Consider the following 10,592-nt stretch of genomic DNA (forward strand, 5'->3'; position numbering starts at 1 on the left):
CCATGCTGACAAATATTGCACCCCCTCAAAATGATACAAGAAACTAAGCTAATTATTAAAGTTGGTCATCTTCTGTTTGTATTGTGGCAGCATCATTGGAGAAGGTAGAATACTGCTAAATGCTAGGCTCATACCAGCCTGCGACACATATTCTGAGAACTTCATGATATCTCTCTTCATATTGTCTAGGCAGGTACATTTCAGGTCATGTACACCCACATGGACCATGGCTGAGTCATACTGGTACTTGTGGTCCAATGACCTGAGTTCATATGTAATATGGCCGATCCTGGCCCCTGATAAGCAACTGACTGTGACATTCTCCTTACTCAATCTGGTGAGAGACACATTAGTGTGAATCACAATGAAGTCTCCATTGACCAGAATGTTGGGTTGAATGGTGCCTTGCCTTATGGGTTTAGAAGTAGAGGCTCTATGAGATGTGGCTGCATGTGCTGATAGGTTCATAGGTTCATAGGTTAGTACTAGGCTAACTGCCCTTGCGAGCCATTTTAAGCCTAGCCAATTATCCCCTGTGAGATTCAAACCCTGCACCTTGTGTTTGTAAGGCAAACACCTTAACCATTAGGCCACCCTCCCTTAATATATGGTCCCCAGATAAGGAACATATCAGATATTAAACTGATAAGAACAGATACTAGACTTAATCTTATGATGTGGGTGTTGTTGTGAAAGAGTGCATTTAGGGCTGGTTATGGCTTTTGTTATATGTGCTTCATCTAGGAGGCATTTGGTGTTTAAGAAGGGTTACATTTAAGTGCCTCAGCATGCGTAAGTCTGTGTGTCAGATGAATGGCATCAGCTTGCCTAGGCAGTGAGTAAGACTACTGGTATTATCCACTCTAGCAATCACTGTGAGCATTACTATAGTGACCTGCAGTGGGACCGCCCTGATCTGCTTCATCATGGGAGGCCGAGGTTAGGGAATGTGTAACAATATTTTATTGTTAAGAACTGTATATTTTTTCAACTGTCTATTTCCTTACCTTCTTTTGACTAGTTAACAATGTATCAAATTATCCCTTTTACAGTGGCCAGGGAGAAAGAATTCATTCATCAGGAAAGCCTGTCTCAGAAGTGATGACACACTCTTTAGGCAGTGAGATACATCTATGACACTATGCAATTACAATTATATCAGTAACATACACATGTACCAATATGTTTTATTTTCTCTCTCTCTGTTTTTTCTTATCCTTTTGCAGGTCTTTTTTGGTGCAGGTTACAGAATGGAGATGGGGACCTGGGTCTGTGCCAGATGATGAATCTGGAGCTGGGTACCAATGGACACCAGGCCTGCATCTTAGCAGGGAAGTGGCAGTTGTCCTGCTGAAGACGACCTTGAGAGTTCACTGGTAACCTCAGTGGTCACCTCTCCGGGGCAGACATTCCTGTACTGAGAGTGGCCCAGAAGGGCCCCTTTGCTCAGCTGGTATTAGGGTGCAGTGACTCATTGTGTCAGAGCCATGCTGGCAACTGGACACCTGCATTGGCACCATAGAATGCTGGAATGGCTGAAAGAGTTGTGTTTCCTCGGAGTTCAGACCACTGGACCAACAGCAGCAGATCCTGTTCATGATATCAGTTATAGAGGTGATTGATGTCTAGGTGGGTTTTGTGATGGGCTGGTCAGACAGGTCCCCCTGTACCCATCCCATCCCCCATCTTAGAGTACTCATCCCCATACACTGTTTTTAGTCCAAATCTCCCTATCACCAATTGCCCTTCATTTGTATTTCTGCATTGTGCCACTGATGTTTATTTATTTTATTTATTTTACATTTGTTAACTGGGTTAGTCCGACTGGATACATGTCCATTTTCAGTGGAGGCCCAAGGAGAAAAGCTCCACATGTGCAAAAAAGTGACACTTTAAAGTTGTGGTTACATAGAAATCTAAACATTTACAAATCATTGACAATTTATAGTCAAGGTTACATTTAAATCAAGCAACATTGTAGGTTTATGGTATGAAATATACAGAGACATTTTACAGCTTTGAAGTGCGTAGAAAGAAAAGTATTCACAGATTGAATATAAGGATGATAGTCAAGAGAAAAGGTGGCTAGTTAAGAAGGGAAGTTGTTGGAAATTGTATGTAGAGGGGTTGAAGAGCATAGCCTTAGAATGGAAAGTATAACAAGTTATCTTCCTGATAACAGAATTCTAATGGTTGTTGAGAAGTGTATGTAGTCTGGGTAGAGAAAGGTTATTATTGGGTATTTCTCCCATGGGAGTTGTGTTTTTTTTTTACTTTTTTCTTGTTATGTTTTTGGGTTAGTCTGGGTTTAGACATGGACATAGCCAATCCCTGTTTATATATTTCTTTAGGGATATTTTAAATTGGGGCAAGGAGGATATAGTGGTTAGTTCAGCAGGAAGGGAGTTCCATTTTTTCCCAGCAGAGTTGGAGAATAATGATTATCCGGCTGAGTTGTTGGCTTTGGTAGATTGTACTAGCATTCTGTTGGATGAGCAGAGGGACACTAGGTTGCTGTAGGGGGTGATAATATTAGTCAGAATGGGAGTACTGTTAGGTTCGTAGAGGATTTTATGAATAACTATAAGTTGGTTATACTGGTGCTGATTGGGTAGTTCTAGCCAGCCTAATTTGAGAAGATTTTGACAGTGGTGGGTTATGTAGGGTGAGCCTGTGGCAAATCTAGCTATATTGTTATAGCAGCTAGTGATTTTGTTAAGGTTTGATTTGCTTAGGTTTGTGAAGATGGGTGAGGCGTAGAGAAGGGTTGACAGCAGATGTGTCCGAGCTATGGCAGTTCTGGCAGATGGGGTTAGGAATTATTTAATCCTATACAAGGAGCCTATTTTTGTTAACTCCCCACATTTTGTGTTTATATTACCTGTCTGTCTAGATATCTGCTTTTTATGTTTGTCTGTACATGCTATCATCCATGCTCTTTTTATCTCTTCTCACAGGAGTTCATTGTTACCTTCCCCATCTAGCCCTTTTCTCCATCCATCCATCCATCCATCCATCCATCCATCCATCCATCCATCCATCCATCCATCCATCCATCCATCCACAAACCTTATTTCCCATTTTTCCATGTGGAGTCAAGGTGTCACTTTAACAATGACAGTCATCTAGAGCAAAGGTTCACACCACTGAATGGCTAGCCCTCTACCTTGAATATTTCTTTATTAATAAAAAAACTATAATTCAAAAAGTACAACCCTTATTTACAGGTTGGCATAATGTTTAAGCTGTTTACCTTACAAACACAAGGTGCAGGGCTTGATTCTCACATGGGGTATTGGCTAGGCTTAAAATGGCCCACAAGGGCAGTTAGCTTAGTACTAATCTAAAAGTCTATGAATCCACAAATAGTAATGAATTATGGCTAGTAGCATTTGAATCATGTGGGAGGTGAAGTATTACTATTTATTTGTCACTTAAGGTTGCAAGTCTAATAGAAAATATATCCTGAATGTGTTAAGTTAGATTGTTTAATTAGTTATGCAAAACAAAGGCAGTGAAAGTGGAGGTCAATGATTTAATGAAAAAAGAAGACTGATGCATACCACAGAGTCATCACCAGTTTATACAGCTGACAGCACTTAAGTGAAATTGATACCCTCATCTTACTGGCTGCAAAACATGTTTAATCCTATGGGATGGATGTGCAGTAGCCAAGTGTTCCCTCAAATTTTGGTAACTGGGTGTAGGAATATAATCAGCAGACTAGTCAGTTGGCTACATTATGTGTACTGTATAAATGAGTGAGGTGTGATATCAGTCCTGTATTTATTCAGTAGTCTACAGTCAGCAGCTGGTCGTCAAGGTGATGGTTGAGCATACCTCTCAACTATCCAGATTTTCTCAGAACATCCAGATTTTTGATTCATATTTTTGGTTTGTTTCTCATATTATTTGTGGTTTTCTGGCAAATCACTGAGGACTGAAATCACTAAATAATGATGTACATTTGAGTTTCAGACTTCATATTCTTCATAAAATGCATGCTAGCACATATCCTGATATTCTAACAACTTTTGTTAGAGCAATATTTAAAATGTTTCCCTATTTTTTGGCCTTTGCCCCCATTATTTTAGGCTTTCTTTAGATTTATTTTGTTAAGAGGTATGCAGTTGGGGTGTATCAGCTAATGATCTACTTTTATGAGTTTATGGACTAGGTGACTGCAGTTGGGTAATGGCACAGAATGCAAACCTATCAGTACTGCAACTTCATAAGTAAGTACTACTACTAGTAATAATCCTATTTTTTAACCAGGTAAAACCATTGAGCTCACAGTCCCTTTTAAGAGGCAACCTGTGAGCAACATCTGGAAATGACTTACTAAATATTTCACAGGAGGCAAACAAAGGCTGAGAGAATCAAACCATGTACCATAGGAACTATAGCTTGCAACCTTAACCTCTGCCCTGACTGCCAGCCATTGCTAGGCAATTGGTCTGCAGAGCATTACATACTTTGGCACTAACCCATAGTCAAAAGTTTCCACCAGCCTCAATGATATGCTGGAAACGAATTTGTGGCAGCCATCCAGTTATCGAGTTTTACATTGAAGGTGACAAGGGTACTACTCTGCTTGACATGTAATGAAAATTTTGTTCCAGAGATAGAGGATATGTAGGATATGGCTAAGGGAGCCCACAGGATTTTTTGCAGGGGGGGTGCAAACCCAGAGCCCCGCCCACACAGCCCCACCCCCTCTGCCCATGCAGCCATTCCAGTGTCCTATTACTTGGATATTTCTCCCCATTTGTCATAGACGCTGTTCAAATCTCTCAGTGTGCATACTGTTTTATGCTTTACTTCTACAATGATTGCAGATATTTAGATTTCTTTTACAACTTTTATTTCAAAATTTATAGTACAAACACTGATAGACATTTACTAAACCTAAACAAAGCAATAGTCTTACAATGAAAATAGAACTTAGCATTAAAATCTCTGCAGAAGTAAAAGTCATCTGAATAATTCCACATTAAAGAAATCTGAAACCAATGAAGAGGTTGTTGCTAGAAAATAACTTTATATTTCAGTGTTTCATTTACAAATTCAGTGCCTGTTGCCCTTGAAGAATAAATTACCTATGTTACATTAAAATAAATGGTAAGCTGGTATATTGCAATAGGGAATGTGTGGCAAGCTATAAAACAGGTTCATAGTTATTAGGTGTCTCATCCAAAGGAGGACATACTAAGGACTGTAGAACCATATCACCTTAAAATATAAATAAATATGTTGTAGGAATAGAACCTACAGCCCTTTGCATCAAGATGCAAGCATGCTACCTGGTGTGCTAACACTGCTTTAAAAATTATGTGCCACAATAATGATACCATTTGCCAAACAAACAGTTGCACATTTTAAGCAGACTTAGCATGAGCAGCAGTAAACTTCTCTTCCCTTGAAGCTCACAATTCCTTGAAAATACAATTGAATTTATTTCCAGCTGCTAGATCTAACTAGGGCATTTCTCTCTTTCTGACTCTGTCTCTGTCTCTCTAACACACACACACACACACACACACACACACACACACACACACACACACACACACACACACACACACACACACAGGTCCCAAACTAGGGACACATTTAGAAAGTTGATAGAATAACAGGATTTGTTTTAGAATATATTTTCTGAAGGATATGAAGTCTGAAACTCAAATGCATGTCATTTATTTAGTAACTTTAATCCTTAGCTCATCCCAGTGATTTGTCAAAAACAGAATTTTAATGAGGAACAGACCAAAATATAATGCAAAAATCTGGACATTCTGTGAAAATCTGTACATTTCAGAGGTATAAGTCACACACATTCATCCCCTACCTCCTTAGAAAGTGGATAGAACAACATGTTTTGCATTAGAATGCATTTTCTTAAAGAGATGAAGTCTAAAGCTCAAATGCCTGCCATTATTTTCTGAATTCGGTCCTCAATGATTTGCCAGAAAAACACAATTTTATGAGAAAGAAACTGAAAATATGAGGCAAAAATCTGGATAATTGCACGGTATGAACCCCCTCCCCTACACCACACACACACACACACACACACACACACACACACACACACACACACACACACTCCTACCTCCCTCTTTCACTGTCACCGTGGTCAGTAGCATTCCCACAGGGCTCTTACACCCCAAATCACCAAATAATGTCTCTGTTATCAGGACAAACTCTACATTAACATTTTCCTTAGACAACCTACACATGTACGGAAACTAAAGACATCCTGTATTTTTAAGCAACGGCTTAAGCTCCACGAATGCTTCTGCCATCAAGAAAAACTTCCACATTAGCATTTTCTTGGATATCAAATGCTACTCTCTCCTCAAAAAATTAAGTAAAACTAAAATGCATTACATTTTTTTTCCAAGACTAAGCTTGTATCTCTTATGAGTATGTCTTTCTTTTGAAAGCTTTATCAAATCATACACACACACACACACACACACACACACACACACACACACACACACACACACACACACACACACACACACACACACACAAACTGCAGAACAGGCAGAAAGCAAGAGAGGCAAAGGTCATTTGTAGACATACATGCCAGGAACTGCAGATGCATGATACAGACAGAATCTTTATCTGAGTCTCAACACATGTATGCATTCTTTGATTCATCTTCCTGATTGTATTAAATTATATTCCTTGTATAATACAGCACTAGTTGTTAATACAACACCAGTTGTTAGAATGTGTTTTAAGTCTGTAGTTTTGAACAGTCTTCTAGTAAGCAATGAAATGAAACAAAATGTATGAACCAATAATGACAAAACTACCCATTTCAGAAATTTTCAACCATAAAAGGCCACTCAAAGTTCTGTCATTACAATCCACCAATATCAGTAAATATACTGCAGAAGTAAGTCATCTAAATAATTCCACATTAAAGGGATTTCTAACTAATGAACAGGTTGCTGTTAGGAAACAACTTTATATTTCATTGTTTCATCTACAAATAAATTGGCTGTTGCAGTTGAATAATAAATTGCCTATGTTACATTAAAAATGATAAGCTACTAATATTGCAATAGAGAATGGATGGCAGACTGATAACAGGTTCATAGTTACTAAGTAACTCCTCCAAAGGAAGGCATTCACAGGACTGCAGCATCCACTCTTTTTAAAGTACAACACAGTACAGTATCAGCAACCCATCTACATACTCTGGGAGTAGAACCCATAGCATTTGGCATCAAAAGTAAAGCTACTACCTGTTGTGCTGCTAAATGCAATCTGGCTTGGAATAAGCAGCACTAAACTTCTCTTCTCCTGACGCTGTCAGCTCCTTGAAATTTTTTTTATTTAACATTTGTTTACCAGGAAAGTCTGAAATGGAACAAAGCCAATTTTCAGCAGAAGCCCAGGGAGAAATGCTCCAGATGTATGTCTTTGTAACATGGGTGGAAATTTGCACAAACACAGGGAGGACATACAGACTCTGCACAGAAGGCACCTCAGTCAAGAATCAAACCAGAGAACTTCTTGTTGTAAGATAACAACACTACCACTGCACCATCCAATTGACACAACTAAACATCTCAATCTCACAGCAGAAGAAATCAGGAGAAGGAAAAATGTATTTGTGGGGGGAGGGCAAAGGCCCAAAACCAGAGACACATTTTAAATATTGGTTGTATAATCTTAGAAAGTTGCTGAAATAGTGTTTTGTGTTACCATGTGTTGCCAAAAAAGACAGGAAGACTGAAATTTAAAGTGTCATCATTTAGTGAATTCCGTTATCAGTGATTTGCCACAAAACCACAAATTTTAAGAGGAACAGACAAATGTATGTGAAAATGTAGATAGTTGAAAGCTATGGTGGTGTGGGTAGAGGATGTAGGTCTTTGTACCTAAGGCTCAGGGTTTGAGCCTAGGCAATCATAACCACTAGTTAGGAGTAACGGGGGCATTTAACAGACACACACACACACCTAAAAAGTTAAACATTAACACACCAGCCACTATAAAAGTTAAATGGAGACATGCAAGCCACAACAACATTTTTCACCATACCTTCTATATCCCACTGTTTGCTATACAGTAATTTCATAAAACCCCTGTCCACCACAATGTCATGTTTTAAAGTCACTTTATCATATACACCATATAATATAATCTCAAAAGTAAGACTGTGCAATCAAACTTTAAAACATTTGCCACATTTTCCAAAAAAATGTACCTTCCTTTTCAGACTCTTTAAAAGTATGAAGTGTTGTTTCTTCCACCAGGCAGCCATCCTTCACACATAACATTTCCACTCTGGTATATTTCATTTTTTATTTAACATGAGGCATATTCAAAGTAGGATTTAATAAAAAAAGCTATCATTCTTGCTGATGCTTATACCACACTTGTATTTTTATTAATACCTTCCCTTTTTCTGTTTCCTCTGCTAGTCCATCCTATACATCTATCAAATAACATTTCCTCATAATGGATTTATGCCATTCTTTACATTTTCCTAAAATAACAGAATACCTACTTTCCATATGCTCTTTGTTTTGCACAGCAAATGTATATCATTCCCAAAAATTTCCAGTTTCTTTTTCCTTTTCATAAAATATTCCATAAAACAGAATATTTCTGTGTAACAATTGCCTTAAACACCTCGTTATCATTTTTAAGTGTATTCAGAAACTCATACACAAAGCTGTTAAATGAGTTACAATTTACAAGTTGCTGCTATAAAGTTAAACGGAGGCACATCAGCTATTGAAACGTTAAATGGAGGCACACCAGCTACTGTAAAGTTAAACGGAGGCACACCAGCTACTGAAATGTTAAACAGAGCACCAGATGGAGCCTTAAGCTTACCCGTGGATGTTGCCTTTCAAAGGAGCAGCCTTCCTGTGGGTATTGAGTATGGCAGGCAGACAGCCATGACTGGGTGCATTTTTGTTTAAATTTCAGGCACGTGCATGCATGTGTCTTCCATTACAGGTCTTTACAGCTACGGTTCCGGCGCCAGGAGAAGACGAAACCAGATCACAAGTACCTGTTCCGTTTGTACGACTGGACGCAAAGGGCATTCTTAAAGAAGAACACCCTTAAATTTTTTTTTTTAAATTAGAAGACAATTAATCACCTGACAGCCGATTCCAGGGGGGTGCAAGTGCACCCCCTTGCACCTGCCTGCAGGTGACCTTGGATATGGCTGTATTGTACCAATGCGTCTTATGTATTTGTTGACAAAGCTCTAGTTGCTTTAACCTAGTATTTGAGGAACCATTCTGTGAAAGAATGGGGGTCAAAGAGGGTCATATATTTCATGGTTTGAGAGACTAGAATCAGATCTCCTTAGAGGAATCTACAAGAGACTAAGTACAGAATGAGGGCTGTAAGGCCACTGAATTTTGTAGTTATGAGTCTCTGAGGTCTAATCAGATATGACTAAAAGGGAATTAAGACTTTCTTTGGATCTAGAAGAGATGCCTTTGGAATTAGAGGAGCTATATAGAAGATCTTCCAAAGTACTGTGGAGACATGATGGCCAAACGATAAGGAATTATAGATACCTTTGACAGTCTGATTGGAGGGATGTGTCACTTATATGTTATGTAAAAATGATTTGTTTACCAATATGAATGATACTACTTTCTTCACATTTAATTTAAGACCATTGTCCTTGCGCTAAATGTTAACATGGTCTCAACCATACAGAAGCACATGTTAGTCAGTAGAAGATTGAATAACAACAGCTGGTTTAGTCATCTGTAAGCTTGGATAACTGGTCTATATTAGATTATCAAAAGTTTTATTCAGCGAAAGCTCACATGAACGAAAACGCTGGAAATTGAAAGGGTGTTTGTGGGGTCATGGTACAGTGAGGAGTGGATATTTGCCCTTTCCTCACGGTCTCGGAGTTGGAATATATAGTTAGCGGGGGGGTGTAGGGGTGCAGAACACCATAATAAGAAGTTTGATTTCCAGCGTTTTTGCTCATGTGACTTGGTTCATCTCATAAGTAAAGGGATTGCCTCCAGCAAAAAAGGAGGTTATTACCTCTCTATACTCCTCACTCATTAGGCCTATAATTGAGTATAATGCCCCATTTGGTATGTACCTCTCCAAACACCTGTACCAACTGGAAAGGCCACAGAAATTCCTCACAAGGAGAATCCATGGCCTCCAGCACCTGTCTTATGCAGACAGGCTCAAATCACTATCATTCTACTAGGTATTGTACAGATTGCTCAGAGGTGATCTGTGTCTTGCCTATAAGGCAATAACAGACCATGCCCTACTAGAGTGGCTCCATATCCCTAAGTCTAACTCCTCAAGCATTACCTGCTCACAAGGCCTAAATCTGATATGCAACATCAACAAAACCTGCTGGAGAGACAGGTTTGTCTCTCAGAGGCTGCCCTGTGTCTAGAACAGACTTCCCATACATGTCAAACAGAGTACCTCACTGACCCTCTTCAAGCGCAACCTTGATGAGTAGATGGGAAACCACAAATATGTCCTAGGGGTTCCCCCTTTGTTCCTCACTTGACAGGGGCAACAGGTGCTGACTGAGGGTTCTTTTTTGGGGATAAACT

General features: G+C 39.1%; 1 pseudogene; it reads right to left on the bottom strand.

The window, feature by feature from the left end:
* Nucleotides 1-584: 584 nt before the first annotated feature.
* LOC122800574 lies at nt 585-699 on the bottom strand (annotated as a pseudogene).
* Between the last annotated feature and the right edge of the window lie 9,893 nt (nt 700-10,592).

The sequence above is a fragment of the Protopterus annectens genome, chromosome 4.part0, assembly GCF_019279795.1.
Source record: "Protopterus annectens isolate FY-2018-M chromosome 4.part0, PAN1.0, whole genome shotgun sequence".
NCBI lineage: Eukaryota > Metazoa > Chordata > Ceratodontiformes > Protopteridae > Protopterus > Protopterus annectens.